Genomic DNA, 18,374 nt, shown 5'->3' on the forward strand with positions numbered 1-18,374 from the left:
AACATTTCTTTCTAGTCTATTTAGAATAAGCAAAGTATACATTTAAATGGGATGTTTCTTTATATATTGCAATCAGTCAGATCCCCCCCCTTTTTTTTGGTGTGTGTGTGTGTGTGTTTGTGTGTGTGTGTGTGTGTGTGTGTGTGTGTGTGTGTGTGTGTGTGTGTGACCTTCTCTCCAACACTCTCAGCTCCCACTCATCAGGTTTTGCTTCTTCATGTTACACTCTACGAAATAATTCGATAAGTATTTTGGCTTTCAGTTCATTTTCGGCCAGTATCATCTCAGTAGTTATTACATCGTATCCAGGGACTTTCCAAGAGGGTAGCTTCAACTTCAAACACACATAATTCATTCATGGACACTTCAATGTCTTCCTCAGCCTAAGGTATATCAATCAAAGTGTTCGCTTCATATATGCTATTCATGACGCCACTAAATTGTTCCAATTGTTTCATCATATTCTGTTATAACCAGATTTTTTTTACTTTTTTGAAATGGGATTATGCTTCTTCTTTTTTGTCCACGAGAAGCTCCCATTAATAATTTTGTGAATAATTCTTACACAATAGCTGTTTGGAAAGTTATGTTTATCCTTAGTTTTTCCTTCTTATTAATATAAGAGATTTTCATTATTTTGCGTAATATTATTAGTTAGTCTCGTATTCTCATGTATTTTGCTTTTATTGCTTCCTTATACTCTAAAATAAGCATTAATTATTAAAGTTATATCATGCTTTTTTGGTATCTTTGTTCTTCTGTTGTAATTGCTTGGTAAATATATGCATTTCCTTCATTTAAATAAATGTTTGGTAAATTGATTTTCTTTTAACTTAACTATACCAAGCACCAAGCAAACAGCAACGAAGGTAGTTAATTACGTTAATCCTGTAACTAGTTACTGCCTAGTATGGTTATCTTCCAGCGTCAACCCCGTTCCCAAAATACTTTGGAGCAGCAGTAGCTTGGAAGGAGAGAGACAGTGAAGACGTGACCACTACCTAGCACAGCGTGACTTTGAGATCGGTACTACGATCATACAAATCTTAAGTGCAGTGCATTCTAAAGGAACTATGAAGAGCTAAATGTATCTGTGACCTGGCCCATGTACTGAGGGTGGGGAGGCGGATAATGCTGCCTTTTATCCCCCTTTGGCCGCCACCATTTCCACGAAGAACAACTTGCCAACCGATACCATCTAGTTGTTAATACGACTATTCGGCTTAATTTGGACCTGGAAAGGATAGCTGAAAATTTGAAGGTTTGTTGCAAATTTCGTTTGGTGCTTGTCATTTGCGATTTCAATTTCAGTAATTATTGTTGAACAATAATGTCTTAACAGAATTTCCCCATGAAATTTATCAAGAGAATCATATTCGATTGGTACCCATGTATGTAATTATATTTACCAAGTAAGCCTATTATGTCTTTTGGACCTTCATTTAAAGGCAACATTAATATTTCTGGAGCTAGCATATTACTTTTACTTATATTTAACAGGTAGTAATTCATATTTTTCAAGCCATAATTTTATATTTATGGTCTGCCGGGTTAACCCAATAACTACTTGTTCATCCCAGATAGTTTTGCTTAGCCTCTCAATCTCGTGCTTCGTTGCCTCATTGTTTTTACGTATGTTTGAATGGACATGCCCACTTATTTGCATTGCTCTTGAGCATTTAGAGGTTTACTTTATATATATATATTTTACTTTATTCATTTTTCTAAAGTTTTACATTAAATTTTATTTTAGTTAATTTGATTAGGAGTCCCTTCTTATATTAGGATTTCCCTCATTTCAGATTCTCTTGATTTATTCTGAAACTGTGACTTGGCAGCAGGGCCAGCACCATCCCTCTACCGCGTATGGTTTGGGATTACCTGTTGCAACCAGGAAGCAAGGATATTCCCAACAGATTGATAAATTAAACTGTAGAATTTATTATTAAATTTCTTGTGTTTTTTCTTGGTGTATTATTCACAGTAATTAATTCAGAATATGGCGCCCAACGTGGGGCACTCTGTGGGTCCTTGCTTCGTGGAACTCCTCACCTAAGGTCATGGTTAGGGTCATATTTACTCTTCATGTTTCATATTTGTTTCGCTGGATAGGCAAATTTCCTTGTGTATTGGATTTCTAGAGTATATTAAGTTGCTCTTGTTAGGTTACTCGTTTGAGAAAATTTGTGATTTGATTATTATTTTGTAACATTTAATATTGCACATCGCGTTGCAAACCTATTACTTTGTTTATCCGAAATTGCCGAAATTGCGGTCATTTTAGTAGTACTTCATATTTTTACACATGATGGGTGACTTGGATTATTTAAAATCTGTCAGAGCTCACCACAGGACGCAAGTAACCAAAAAGTGTAAGAATGTTCAGGATAACTGTGGGTCTTTCACCTCATGTGAGGTCAAAGAAAATATTCTCTCTTTGGATAGTTTACGACAGAAACTTGATGACTGTAACACACAGATTTCTGAGCTTATTTGGAAGTCGGATAAGGGTGGTCTTGCTGCTGAACTTAAGAGTTGTGATGAATATGATGAAAAAATTACTAGTGCCATTTCATTGCTCAAAAGTGCTCCAAATGTATGTGACGGTAATGATGTAAGTAACAAGCTTAAGCTTCCAGAGTTGCCACTTCCAGTGTATAGTCATGCTAGGGGAGAGAGTATTGAGAAGTTCTTTAGAGATTTTGAGGATATAACTGGTAGAGCTAATTTGAACTCCTACACAAAACTTTTGTACCTTCAAAGACAGACTCGGAAGGAACCCCATACACTTATTCAGTCTTTGAGTTCAGGGAGTCGAACATATGAGGATGCCAAAAAACTGCTTATGGAAGCATTTGGGTCTGTAATTGTTCAGAAGTATGATAGTATTAAATTGTTGTCAGAGCTAAGACTTTCTTACCAGGATGACCCATATAAGCTTATTGGAGAGATGAAAATGATCAGAGATACTTTCAATAATCTTTCAGTTTCTGTGGATGACATTCTTCAGTTCTTTTATTGGAGCTCTCTAAATGAAAGCTTTAGGTCACAATTAATTCAGATCACAGGAAACTCTAAACCTTCTTTAAAGGAAATTGATGATCACATATTTGAAGCTACAGAACGGTATGTCGAAGCCCAAGAGAAATTTAAAAGGAAAAGAAAGTCCAATGAATGTGATGCTGCTATTTCTAGTTTTGCAGCAAATGCTAAGCCCTTGGATGAATCTGTTCCCAGTAGATTTCGTGCATGCATTCTTTGTAGTAAGAGCGGGGAGTCTTCAGATCATCCAATATATAAATGCCTAAATTTTGCCTCTCCTAAATTGAAGACAGAGAAGCTTAAAAGTTTGCATGCATGCTGTAAATGTGCAAATTTTCACAGAACCAAAGATTGTAAATTTAGGTTTAATACCAAATGCAAGTATTGTAGTAAATGGCACTTTTCATTTTTGTGCCCAAGTAGAGATTCTCAGCAATCAGATATTTCAACTGATACCCCAAATACAGTGTCGCATAACGGTTTAGCATGCGTTGATCTTAATACTTTGCACGTGACTGCTGTATCTAGTTCTATCTTGCCCACATTCAGCTCGCCCCTTCCTGATGGTTCACTGGTAAGATGCTTAAAGGATAGTGGATCGCAGATGACATTTGTTAATAGTGATTTAGCTGATAGGCAAGGGTTTGAGGTGATTAATCCAAATTTTAGTTTAGTTGTGAAAGGGTTTAATGAGTCTAGAACCTTCAATACCAAAATAGTTAGACTTCAGTTGATGTCTGAGCATGAATGTCACATGGTTGAGGCAGTTTGTATTCCTGAAATTAAAACTAGACTCCACCTTCCAGGTCTTGGGAAGATTGTTCATGAGTTTTCTAAAAGGGGCTATTCTCTTGCCGACAAATTTTTGAAAGCTACAGATGATGAAATTGCAAATATTAATTTATTGCTGGGAACTGACTGTGAATATGCAATTCCTGTAAGTACCAAGATTTTTGGTGGCACTGTTCCTTCAGTATATCTTGAAAGTTCATATGGAATTATGCTTTGTGGCCAAGTTGACACAATCTCAGATAATTTGAAGTATTTACCCTGCATAAGGCCTCAGTTTTTGTCATGTAATGTTGTAAGTAAGCTTGGAGATTCTGATATTGCCCCAGTGTTGGAAAATTCTGCTAAGAGTCCTATTTCCCTGGACAGTAATCCTGAAATATCAGTTGTGGATGAAAAGGGAAATGTTAATGAGACAGAACTGCAGAAAGCTGTGGATAATATTATTTTCCAAGAAAGGCACAGAATATTAAACTATGATAACAATAATTACAATGATACTTCTATTGAGTCCCATGATAAGCTAATTGATTTTGTATTGGAGTCAACTACCCGGAACGAGGAGGGAAGGTTAGTTATGCCTCTCCTCTGGAACAGTGAAGTGTCGCATCTCTTGGGAAATAACCAACGTCTATCCAAATTAATTTTGAATTCTAATTTAAGAAAGTATAGAAATAGACAACATCTATCTATGATGGATGAAGTCTTCAGGGAACAAGAAAACCTGGGGATAATAAAAAGGGTTGACAACTTACCAGAGTTTCTTAAAGAGAATCCTAACTTCAGTTTCCTACCCCATATGCCTATTTTCAGAATGGATAAGGAATCGACAAAATGCAGAATTGTATATTTGTCAAATCTCTCGGAAAAAGATACTCATAAGCCAATGACTGTGTCTCATAACCAAGCAATGTTGACAGGCCCATGCTTAAATAGGAAGGTCTCGACAGCTGTTCTGCAGCTAAGGTTTGATGAAAAAGTTCTTTGTTTTGATTTGAAGAAGGCTTTCTTACAGATTGAACTGCCAGAGAGTGACCAGGTTAAACTTCTTTTTTATTGGTTTAGGAATGTTGCTAAGCAAGATTTTTCTCTTGTTCCATATAAACATGTTAGATTGCCTTTTGGGTTAAAACTAAGTCCAGCAATGTTACTTCTTGGGCTATACAAAATTTTGATTTTGGATATTACAGATGACGCCCAAGAAATTAGGGATCTCAAAAGATGTATATATGATCTCTGCTACATGGATAATTGTGCCTATACAACAAATAGTACTGATACTTTACATTGGGCATTTAATCATTTAAAGGACATATTTGAGCCATATAAGTTTTCATTGCAACAATTTGTCACAAATGAGATTAAACTCCAAAGTATAATTGATGAACATGCCAAAGAATCTACACCTACTAAAGTTAAACTGTTTGGTCTTATTTGGGACAGGACTGAGGATACTCTTGCTACCCAAAGTCTGAATCTAGATAAAATGGCTTCTAGTAAAAGGGAAATCTTGAGGTCCATTGCTTCAAATTATGATATTCTTAATTTCAATATGCCACTCTTGAATAGAGCTAGGCTATTTATGCAGAAACTGCAGTATATGAAGGATTTAGAATGGGACACTAGGTTGCCTGAAGAGGAATTACGGGAATGGAGAAATATTGCTACTCAGGTTAACTCTGCTCCTGAAGTTGCAGTAAAGCGATATGTGGGCAGGAGAGATGGTAGTTACAAACTTGTCGCATTTACTGATAGTTCACGTGTGATATATGCGACAGTTATATACATAGTGAATGAGACTACTAAGGAGCTTAAATTCTTGTTTTCAAAGAATAGATTGATCAATAAGCAACTATCTACAAAATCTATTCCTTGCTTGGAATTTCAAGCCATAGCCTTTGGCACGGAAGTCCTTATTGACACATTCAAAGAACTTGCTGGGCCTATGTGTGTGAAACCCATTAATATTACTGGTTTGGAACTCTACACTGACAGCTTGGTCTGTCTTAATTGGCTGAATTCCCATGTTAATAAGATTGATACATTGAAGAATCTTAATGCGTTTGTAATAAATAGACTACATAATATCTGCCAGTTGTGTGAAGTGCATCCCATTGCTTTCAATTTCTGTGGAGGGTCTGTAAACCCAGCTGATAGTGCTAGTCGTCCTACTTCTTACAAAATGCTGATGAAATCTTCATTTCTGACTGGTCCACCACATCTCTGTAAAGATGTGACAGGAGATTGCTTTAAGGTAGTTATCCCAAACCCTTGGATATCAGGGTCTAAGATGAACAGGAATGATGATTCTAGGGAACTTTATGTTGCAACTGCAGTGCATGGTAGCGAAAGGGCTGTTCACCTTTTCCCTATGGATCGGTTTTCGGATTTTCATAAACTTGTAGCAGTACAACACATGGTTCTTAAATTTGTCAATAAATGTAAGATTAAATTGAGAGAGAGAGATCCAGCTAAGTATTCACATTTAATCTGTTTTGAGGAGGACGAGCTTTTTGCTAAGGCAAATTCTATCTTGATTTCTCAAGATCAGAGAGTCCATTTCCCAGAAGTGTTTGATTACCTTTCTTCTAAGAATCCTGCTAGTAAAGACATGCCAAATATTATAGGCCAGCTCAACATATTTCTTGACAAAGATAATGTTCTCAGAGTTAAGAGTAAGTGTTCACGCTGGAAAGATATGAACAAGTATGAATTTGTTCCCATTCTCTTGTCGAAATCAAGTTTGCTTACCAAATGTATCATTCTTGATACACACAGGAAAACTTCCCATGCAGGGTTTTATACTTTGCTCTCAGAATTAAGGAAACAATTTTATATACCACATTACTTCTCTACAGTAAAGAAAATTCTTAAGCAATGCATAAATTGTAGGAGGTTTAATCTGAAAAACATTAAGTTAAATCAGTCACCATATAGAGATTTCCGGTTAGAACCCCCAAATATTCCATATAGATATAGTTTTATGGATCATTTGGGACCATACTGGATTATTTGGAATGGCAAGAAGGTTAAGGTTTGGTTGCTTTGCATTACGTGCCTTTGGAGCCGTGCAATAAATTTAAAGGTTTGTTTAGATCTTTCAATGCCTACGTTTCTGAGAGCATTCCAAATGCACATTCATGAGTTTGGCATGCCTGAGAAGTGTTTTTCTGACAAAGGCACTCAAATAGTAAGTGGCACAAATATCATTAAGGATTTTCTCAGTGATCCTAATACTAGACAATATCTGCAAGAGAATAATATCAAAGCTCTTGAATTTCAACAGTATTACAAGGGTTGTAAACAACTTGGTTCATTAGTTGAGAGTTGTGTTAAACTTGTAAAAAGGCTGATTTATGGTGCGATAAAGAATTCGGTATTGAGTTTTGTAGATTTTGAGTTTTTAATTAGTGAAGTTGTGCACCTTGTTAACAGAAGGCCAGTGGCTTTTAAAGAAGCTCTCAGAGACTGCAATCTGAATGAAGATATACCTGCCCCAATTACACCGGAAATATTACTTAAGGGTTATGAACTTGTATCTTTGAATATAATCCCTAACTTACAACCTATACCTATGGATGATCCCTCCTGGAATCCTAATTCTACAGAACAAATTAGGGAGAATTATAGCAAGCTTCGTAAAGCTCGCTTAAAATTAATAGAATTATATAATTCAGAATTTCTTGCTCAACTTATTAGTCAAGCAATAGATGAAAAATCCAGATATATGCCTATTGGCCACAAACCATTGCAAGTAGGAGATATTGTATTGATTAAAGAAGCCATGCAGAAGCCTGCAAATTACCCTATGGGGAAGGTCTTGAAAGTGCAAGTAAATGACTTGCAAGAAGTTACAGGGGCAACAGTAATGAAAGGTAATAGATCCCGTGTGGATATGCATGTCGAGAGCCTTATTCCTTTGATGAGCATCCGAGAATATGAGCAAAATAGGACACTGCAAGAAAACACAGCTGAAGCACAAATACCAGAGGCAGATGCTGTTAGGCCTCGGCGGAAAGCTGCCATTAGGGCAAATGAGAGAAACCTTAAACTGGCTAAAGATGGTTTGATTTGATTTTTGCTTGTATAAACACATTTGTTTTTGGTTTGTTTTGAAATCTTTTATTATTGCAAAATTACTAATGAAATAAGCATTAGTAACTGGTTACCATTCAATTTTTTATTGGTACAAAATTGAATGGCCTTTCCTGGGAGTGTTTGGAAAGTTATGTTTATCCTTAGTTTTTCCTTCTTATTAATATGAGATTTTCATTATTTTGCGTAATATTATTAGTTAGTCTCGTATTCTCATGTATTTTGCTTTTATTGCTTCCTTATACTCTAAAATAAGCATTAATTATTAAAGTTATATCCTGCTTTTTTGGTATCTTTGTTCTTCTGTTGTAATTGCTTGGTAAATATATGCATTTCCTTCATTTAAATAAATGTTTGGTAAATTGATTTTCTTTTAACTTAACTATACCAAGCACCAAGCAAACAGCAACGAAGGTAGTTAATTACGTTAATCCTGTAACTAGTTACTGCCTAGTATGGTTATCTTCCAGCGTCAACCCCGTTCCCAAAATACTTTGGAGCAGCAGTAGCTTGGAAGGAGAGAGACAGTGAAGACGTGACCACTACCTAGCACAGCGTGACTTTGAGATCGGTACTACGATCATACAAATCTTAAGTGCAGTGCATTCTAAAGGAACTATGAAGAGCTAAATGTATCTGTGACCTGGCCCATGTACTGAGGGTGGGGAGGCGGATAATGCTGCCTTTTATCCCCCTTTGGCCGCCACCATTTCCACGAAGAACAACTTGCCAACCGATACCATCTAGTTGTTAATACGACTATTCGGCTTAATTTGGACCTGGAAAGGATAGCTGAAAATTTGAAGGTTTGTTGCAAATTTCGTTTGGTGCTTGTCATTTGCGATTTCAATTTCAGTAATTATTGTTGAACAATAATGTCTTAACAGAATTTCCCCATGAAATTTATCAAGAGAATCATATTCGATTGGTACCCATGTATGTAATTATATTTACCAAGTAAGCCTATTATGTCTTTTGGACCTTCATTTAAAGGCAACATTAATATTTCTGGAGCTAGCATATTACTTTTACTTATATTTAACAGGTAGTAATTCATATTTTTCAAGCCATAATTTTATATTTATGGTCTGCCGGGTTAACCCAATAACTACTTGTTCATCCCAGATAGTTTTGCTTAGCCTCTCAATCTCGTGCTTCGTTGCCTCATTGTTTTTACGTATGTTTGAATGGACATGCCCACTTATTTGCATTGCTCTTGAGCATTTAGAGGTTTACTTTATATATATATATTTTACTTTATTCATTTTTCTAAAGTTTTACATTAAATTTTATTTTAGTTAATTTGATTAGGAGTCCCTTCTTATATTAGGATTTCCCTCATTTCAGATTCTCTTGATTTATTCTGAAACTGTGACTTGGCAGCAGGGCCAGCACCATCCCTCTACCGCGTATGGTTTGGGATTACCTGTTGCAACCAGGAAGCAAGGATATTCCCAACAGATTGATAAATTAAACTGTAGAATTTATTATTAAATTTCTTGTGTTTTTTCTTGGTGTATTATTCACAGTAATTAATTCAGAATAGCACATCTCAGAAATCTTAGCTTTGTCAGCCTCATCTGCTAAGCCAAAAAAAATAATTCATGAAACACGTAGCCTTCTACCAGGACTAAAAAAAATATATACAATTCATACAAATAACATTATTTCAATTGTAAAAATTCCTATTAGATCATAGTCTGGAAGAAATTAATATAACAAACTTTGTGATTTTAATTCTTAAAGTAATGTTAGTATGAAATATATGCACGTAATATGATAAAAAATTTGAAAAATGATTTATTAATGATTTTATTAAAACTATTGAATTTCACTAAACGTCTTTTTCATAAAATAACTAAAACTTATATCAACGGAATTTTTATTAAAAATCATTTTGAGTAGCTCTTATCATTTATAAAAGTTTTTTAAAAAAGAAAAAATAGTTTTGTTAGAACATTCGATAAATAATATTCCTCTATGACTACTATTATTATTATTATTATTATTATTATTATTATTATTATTATTATTATTATTATTATTATTATTATTATTATTATGATGATTATGATGATGTCCGCATAGAATTTGCGTTCATAATGAAGTAACACAGAGAGAGAGAGAGAGAGAGAGAGAGAGAGAGAGAGAGAGAGAGAGAGAGAGAGAGAGAGAGATTTTGGATATTGAACTAAGAGCAATATTTCTAACCCGTCAGGATGTTTTTCTTTAAATTTCACGTCTGTTTTCCAAGACTGCATATGCACTTGTTTTTTTTTTTTTTTTTTTTTTTGCTTACATGAAAAGGTCCCTGGTGGATAAATCTTTAATATGTTGGATCATTTCGCCTAAATTTCAAAGAAAAGGTAACTTTCATATTCGTAGTTTAATCTTATATCCCGCTATGCAGTTTATATTAATTTTTACCCATCTTCCTGCCTGATTGTGATCCATACATCACTTGTCCGTCACTTTTAAGAAATTAATAAAAGAAGAGTGTCGTTACCCTCTGTATCTTTCGTCTGAGCTCTAAGCTTTATCAGATGAGTTTACCTCCCTCTATCAAAATGGGATTTGGTTTTCACTTCTTCATTGCTCTGCAGAGGAGAAGTTAAATTATTTTAAGAAAAATATACATTTCAAAAGTTATCAGATATCTTTTCATTTTAAGGAGCAGGTGAGCAATGCTAAGTGAAGGGGAACAATAATATCCACATCCCTGTTATGTTAGGGTTTGTGTCCAAGAGCAATTCATTGGTAGATACTACCATTAGAGAGTTATATGGTCATTTGATTAGCCAGATAGTACTACATTAGATCCCTCTGTTTATGGCTCGTTTTTTCTTTGCCTACACAAACAATTCTTCATCACTTAAAGGGTGAATTACCGTACCGTAAATTTCCAGTGGCTACTTTCCACTTGTAACAGTAAGAGATTTTATAGCTATTCTAGGCTGCTCCTCTGGAGAAGGGCGCTAAAATATCAAATAATTGTTTTCTAGTATTCGTTAGTGGTATGGCGTTTGCACCATGGAAATCCCCTGTCTTGGATTAGAGTTCTCTTGCTTGAGGGTACACTCGGGAACACTATTATAACTGTCTTCTCTGCCTGTCTTGTTTTTTTTTTTTTTTTTTTTTTTTTTTTTTTTTTTTTTTTTTTTTTTTTTTTAATTGTGTGGTAGGTTGGCTTAAACTCTTTTGGGAACATTGATTTGTATATCCATATGAATCTTTTAATCTATTATTTTGCTAAGTATAAAATTTGATATATGATTATATATGATAATTATAGAGAAAATTATTTTTTTCACTCTTTGCTCATCGTATTTTTTTTTTTACCTATTTTGAAAAATGACACCTTGAAATAATTAATTTATAAGTAGGAAAAATATATACACTTTTTTTACACTCCTTATATTCCCTAAGTAATTTTCTTTGATAATATAATACTCTCAAATATTACCCTAATAGTGATGTGAATTATTTACTGCAATGATCTGAAAATAGGACTGTTGAACACTGGGCCATTTGTATACCCTGATTTATCCACTATCCTGCACTAACATGTTGAGCCGCTCTCCTCTGATGTTGTAAAACAAGTATAATTCTGTTCATACCTGAGCCTTGCAGGATAATCAGTTTGGGTCTGGTTTTCGCTGAGGAAGCACCACAGATGAGAAGTGTTATCATATATCTAATTTACTTATATGTATAATTTTATCTCTATTAGAAGTATCATCCTAACCACCACCCTCAAATCTCCTTCTCTTTATTATTCCTTTTACTACCATTATTACTATAATTGCTGTTACTGTTTCTGTTGCTTTTTATATTACTAGAATATTATCATTACTGTTTATGTTGTAGTACTATTATTACTGTAATAACTGTTACTGTTACTGCTATCATAGTAATTGTTGCTGCTCTTACTGTTACTCTTGTTATTACTACTTTTGAAGTAGTAGTAGTATTAGAACTTAGTTCAGTATTACTATCACTGCAATCAATATCATATCTATTATTGTCATGATCGCTATCTTCGAGATCATTATCATTATATAATTTTATAATTTGACAGGACATGGATACCATGCCATTATATTCCTTAATTTTTTTTCAGATAATCACCAATACTACCTTGTCACCATAAAATTCTCTTTATTATCTCCATCATAAATAACATATTTCTTTGTTTTTTCTATTGCTATCAGCATTGTTTTTATACACATTTTCTTCATTCTATCAAAACTTGTCTATCGAAACATTATTACTGAAATACACTTAAATTTTCAGTCCTTTCCTTTTCTCTCTATATGCAACAATCTGAATATATCCTAATTATTGTTTTTTTTTTCAGTACAAAGGCCCCTCAAATGCCCTATCAATATCTATGTGATGCGCTGAAGAAGTTACTGAATCAAATTCCGATGTTATAGATATATGTTCATTCTTCCTCCTCCTCCTGAGGATCTTCCTGCTGATAGCGATGAAGAAAATGATAATGATGCTCTCGATGGAGATGGAATACCTGATGATATTAGGAAAGAGCTTGAAGTTCATGGAAATACAGTAGATAGATATGAACATTAAGATGAAGAGATTCAAATTTTCAGGGAAAAAGGAAGATGCCGTAAAAGAGAAAAATCTATCATTGGATTTACACTTTGTTCCTAAATGTGATTCTGGAGCTAACCTAGGCATAGGAATATTTAAGATATATAAGCTTTTCTTCTAAGATGAAATCATTAGCCATCTGAAAATGCAAAATTATGTGCTTAAAGGGATAAGAATTAAAAGGATTTTTGTATTGATAATGAAAACATGAATAAGTTTTTGTGATGACTTTTAATTTGTGCCACAGTGTCCCGTCTAAGAATTACTATTGTTCCGTAAGTGATAACTTAGATATACCAATATTTCCTAAGACCATGACTGGGGAAAAGTTCAAATTGACCAAGAAATATTTTCATAGAGCAGATAACAATAATATGGCAAAATAAAAAATGGCTAAGATTTTACCTTTGCTTAATATAGTCAGAGAGAACTGTTAATAACATGGCCTATTCCATGAATTTCTGAGCATTGATGAAACAATCATCCCATATCATAGCCATCACACAATGGGAAGTTATATGAAATAAACCTGTCTGATTTTGCTATAAGATGTGGGCAATGTCTAGTGCTGATGGCTACCCAGGGCTACCCAAAATATTTTTCCATTTATTGTGGCAAGGATGAAAACACAAAGCTACAACTTTGATCTCAATTTGTTGTAGACATATTGCAGGAGCCAGTGATGAATAAGGATTCGCATGTCATACTTTTATTTTTTACAATATTTTTCAAAGACTATACACTGATGGTTGATCTTACAAAGCAAGGCTTCAGTGCTTGTGGAACAGTCAGAGAAAACTATACAGGAAAAGGTTCCCTTAAAAAAAAAAAAAAAAAAAAAAAAAAAAAAAAAATGGAGAAAAAAGGGAGGTTTCTATGCATACAGAAAAGATGTTAAGGGTGAATTTTCAGTTTTGTGCAAATATTTTACCCTTAAGTGTCTAACGTTCGTGTTTTTGGGAACACACAAAATTAATAAAGTAAATAAAATATTATATATTTGGATGTATTTTATTTTCATAAATTACACCTAAATGAATAAGTTTTGAGATATTTGTGCGTCTACCGAACTTCCTTCAGTATGCAGACATTAAAGGCTGAAGTAGATGTCAATATAAACTTTGGGAAATGTTTCATTTTAAATTGGATGTGATGCCTTTCTAAAAACACTTGATTAATATTTATATTTTCCAAGTTATTATTGCATCTTTAAACAATCTAACTTAAACCGAAGATATTGTAAAAATAGCCTGTAGTTATTTTGTTTTTTTCTCATACCTGATTTGCCAGATATCAGACATTATTTTTTTATTAGTTCATCATATTTCATTGACGAGAGACAACATCATAATTACAATATGGTGTTCAAATTTCTCTACAATGTTGAATATATATTATTGTTGATTCGCATTTCATTCAAAGATATTTGAATCGTAAAAATTTCAAAATACACGGCGAACTCCTTCAACCTTCTTACCAAAGGATTTATTTATTCGATGCTCTAGGAACGTTGCTTCAGTTTAATAGTTTCTGATGCCCTTCAGAATATATTCCATTTAAAAAAGAAGAAAGAAAATGGTACTAAACATGAGATAATTCATAGCTTCGTAACTAGCTTCCAGGTCTACACGCATGTATGTGTATTTGATCTCCCGTTCCTTTTCCTTCTAGCAAGTGAAACGTCGTCGGAAAGAAGAGAGATTTTCCCACCATGACTATTGAAGGGAACTACTTTGTATTAAATAAATTGCATAAATTGCTTTATTAAAGACTTTTGAACTTGGTTCTTATCTATTATCGACTTTTCTCGTATAAATATGAATTGATGATTATTCACCCTAGGATTAAGGAGTTGCAAGATGCTAAATAACCATTTGGTAGATGGAAAAACTAGCATGTTTCCCATATGCTAGAACAATTTTAGATAAAAGGTAAACATTTGTGTTTTGAACTGGTTACTTTTCGTAATCCTAAAAAAAGGGGAAGACTGGGGACACATAATAACAAACACTTCTTGATATGGCATTGGACAGATTTGTCTCGCTAATATTACTTGAAGATATTATACAAAATCAGATAGAGACCATTTCCATCAATCTATTCGCAACTGCAGTAGTTTTCATGAGTTAGGAGATGTTATAGCCCTGATCAATATCTGTTTGATAACAATGTTAATAAATTCTAGTTGCTATTCTATTGTACAGGAACCCTTGACCAAATGCTGTTAATTCAGTTATCTTTGAATCGTCATAATTAAGAACACGCCATTTGGTGAATAAAATTCCATTTCCACTTAAAACTAGAAAGCGCTAACCTCTGCCATAGTAGATTTTTTCTCGATATTTTGCTTGTCCTTGACCTTGACCTTGTACTTTGACTTTAACACGTATTAATTGACGTACATTTTACTAACATTAAATATGAATCAAGTTTGAAATTTCTGTTACATCGATGTTCAAAATTAAGGCAGATTACATAATTTGGATATTTTGCTTAACCGAACCCTTGAACTTTGACCTTCACCTTCCAGAATCTGATAATTTCTAGCTTTTTTCACAAAATTCAATCCATGTATGTTTCATTACTCTATGATGAAAATTGTTGCCAGGAAGCTGTTAACAAACACACACCCACACAAACGAATACACAAACAAAGGCAAAAACAAAACCTCTTCTAACTTCGTTTGCGGAAGTAATGACTTCAATATAACATTGGCAATGTCACTCGCTGGAAAACTTCCATCTACAATGGAACAGACATTTTGAATTTAACGACGTTGATTGTGCCAGCTCTATTCGTTCGAATTACAGAGAAGCATTAACCGCAGAAGGCTGTTAATGTAAACCTTTGGCCGAAGCATTTGTGGTTAATATCTCAAACATTAACCGTCGTTGTAATTAATGTAGAATTGCCCTTGTCATGAATGCCTCCTATGTAGAAGTCGAGAAAACTAATAGACCTTTGAAAAACATAATTCCCAGAGAATGTGAGTAGTATGTTTTTTTTTTTTTTCATTCGATAGCTGTATAAAAGTAAAATATGTTCTAGTTATAGATCATTAGCATTACTTTATGCTTTACGTTCCGGGGTAAAATTGCCAGTGCATTTTTTTTAAAGTTTGGCGGTTCTAGTCAAGTAATTTACTTACTTTTATAAACTCTCCTCGTAGACTATATGGCATATGGTGATATCAAGATTATTATTATTATTATTATTATTATTATTATTATTATTATTATTATTATTATTATTATTATTATTAGTGAAAATCAATAATATTTGCTATAGATGTGGCTCCTTAACAATGAAAATTTGTTTCAAACGTAAGCGGTATATGTAGTTATTGTTAAGAATCTCTCTCCCCAAAAAGCCATTACTTAATAAGGCGTTCTTGAAATACGAACCTAAAGTTCTCTTAATCAGAGTCCATCAATTCGGGAGATTATGAGATTCTGCAAATGGAAATCTAACACAACTTTAGAAAATGTAAATGCACAATGATTCCCCTTCAGGTCATGAAATAATTAATTAATTCCCTTTTCCCGAAACAAACATGTTATCTATTTGCTCTCGGTGGAAGTTTAATGTTTATATCATTAATCTTAATATGAATGGAATTATTAATTTTCCCATTCAATATATTTATTCCTTTTCGTTTCATTGCGACCATTTTCCTTTTCTCATAAAATTCTCTTGTTAAGAAAGTATACCATCGTATTAATACCATTCTAATTTATTTAAATGATCTTATTCACAGAAATTATACTTTCGTTATTTACACATTCACTGAAATTCCATTTTTTTTTTATCCAATAAGTAATAAAACTCTTTTAGCATGACTCAAAATTTTAGCTATAAATTATGCTGATAAAAAAAAGGTAACCTATTTCATTTACTAGTTGCACTACAATTAACTGTATCCTTCACCAACTGAACTAGACTGTATCTGATATAACATCAAAGATATTTCATGGCCCACAATGACGCTATTGGAAGAAAATGTGTTTCCGTTCCTGAATATCTGTTAGCTGCAGAGAAAATGGGCAAGTAGTTGCCCAACAGTGTGTATATAAGATCGTTTCGTAGTGAAACGGCAACCAACTTTAAATGAATTCTTGGATTCTCTCAAAACTCTGACCAGTTAATTTATCTATTTGATATTGCACTATTTTTTTCATTTACACATGGTCGTTTCATGATGTATAGAAAGGGACATGGGTTCTCATATATTCCTGACTTTTGAAAAAAATGATCGATCTTATCAATTATCTAAATCTAACTTATACAGTATATTTACAGCCAGTCCTTGGCATATATAAGATAAGAGAAAGGTTTGCTCTCCCCAACAAATACTAATCCTCTTACAATACCATTCAAAACAGATTTCTGATAAAAAGATAACTGGATAGGAGGAAAGTGTATTCATAGTCATCAGTTCTCATCATCTGCCAAGTGTTTTTTTTTTTTTTTTTTGGTATCATAAAGTGTTTCGTTTATCAGAGATATGAGGTGTTATTTCTCAGTATTTCAAGCAATATTCCAGAGTACTATTTTATATATATATATAGTATATATATATATATATATATATATATATATATATATATATATATATATATATATATCAAATATATGTCTATATATTTGATAAATAAAAAAAAATCTTTTAATGAGGCGCAATTGTACCGACTCGCTGGAGTGCCCTTTTAGCTCGGAAAAAAATCCCTAATCTTTGATTGGTTGGACAAAATAATTCTAACTAATCAGCGGTTAGGAAACTTCTGAGCTAAAAGGGCACCATTGCGCCTCATTAAAAAAAAAATTACTATCGCTACATTATTTGACGATATATACATTAGTATAAGGTATAAATGGTAGCAAATGATACACCATAAAAAAAACTGAATTTTTTATTCTTTTTCGTTCAGCGGGAAAGAACAATGGAAATTATTGCCGATGCCCATGTTGTAAATAATATCTCACTGATTTATTGTACTTTATAATAACATGTGGTGTCCACAGAGAGACATAGAAGCATTTGATGCCTGACGATGCAACATACTAATTTGTCTTCTTATTGACGTAGCGTAGACTGAAATATGACAGCATTGTGTGAGGTGATATCCCCAGCTTGATTACAACACGGACTCCCGCCCCCCTCATCTTGGATTTAGTTTATTCCTATGTCTGAGTCGTGGAAAAGTTAAATGACTATGAAATAGTCATTACTATTGACAGAAGGACAGATATCTGGTTGTGTCTCAACTACACTTACTGATCAGACGTGGAGAAAGGATATTCTGTATGCATGGGCACAAAGCCAGTCAATCCAAAATAGCCAAAGGGACGAGAATCCTTTTGCAAGTTTCAAATACTGGGACACAATAGTTTCTGTAGAGAGAAGCTGCCCTTTCAAGTTATTCAGTATAAAGTAGTAGTGTATTTGTGCTGCATGAGAAATGCTATTCAAACGAGGGAATATCCAGACTAACGTTGGTTTTAACTCTACTTATTCACAGTGACATGAGGGAAGTATTCGTAGGGACTTAGAGTCATGTAAAAGCAGTCATTTTCTAATGACAAAAGAATCTTTTATAAAAAGTAAACATTGAAATATAATTCCAAATAAAAGCCCAGTCAGATATAGCTTAAAAAAAAGAAATATATATATATATATATATATATATATATATATATATATATATATATATATATATATATATATATATATATATATATATAAATATAAATATAAATATATATATATATATATATATATATATATATATATATATATATATATATATATATATATATATATATATATATATAT

The 18,374-nt window shown here is 33.2% G+C and overlaps 1 pseudogene; it reads left to right on the plus strand.

Annotated features, from left to right (window-relative positions):
* The window catches only part of LOC137617558 (uncharacterized), a 46,635-nt pseudogene extending 33,656 nt beyond the window's left edge, over window positions 1–12,979 (plus strand).
* The last annotated feature ends 5,395 nt before the right edge of the window (window positions 12,980–18,374 follow it).

This window comes from Palaemon carinicauda, chromosome 23 (genome assembly GCF_036898095.1).
Source record: "Palaemon carinicauda isolate YSFRI2023 chromosome 23, ASM3689809v2, whole genome shotgun sequence".
NCBI classification, from domain to species: Eukaryota; Metazoa; Arthropoda; class Malacostraca; order Decapoda; family Palaemonidae; genus Palaemon; species Palaemon carinicauda.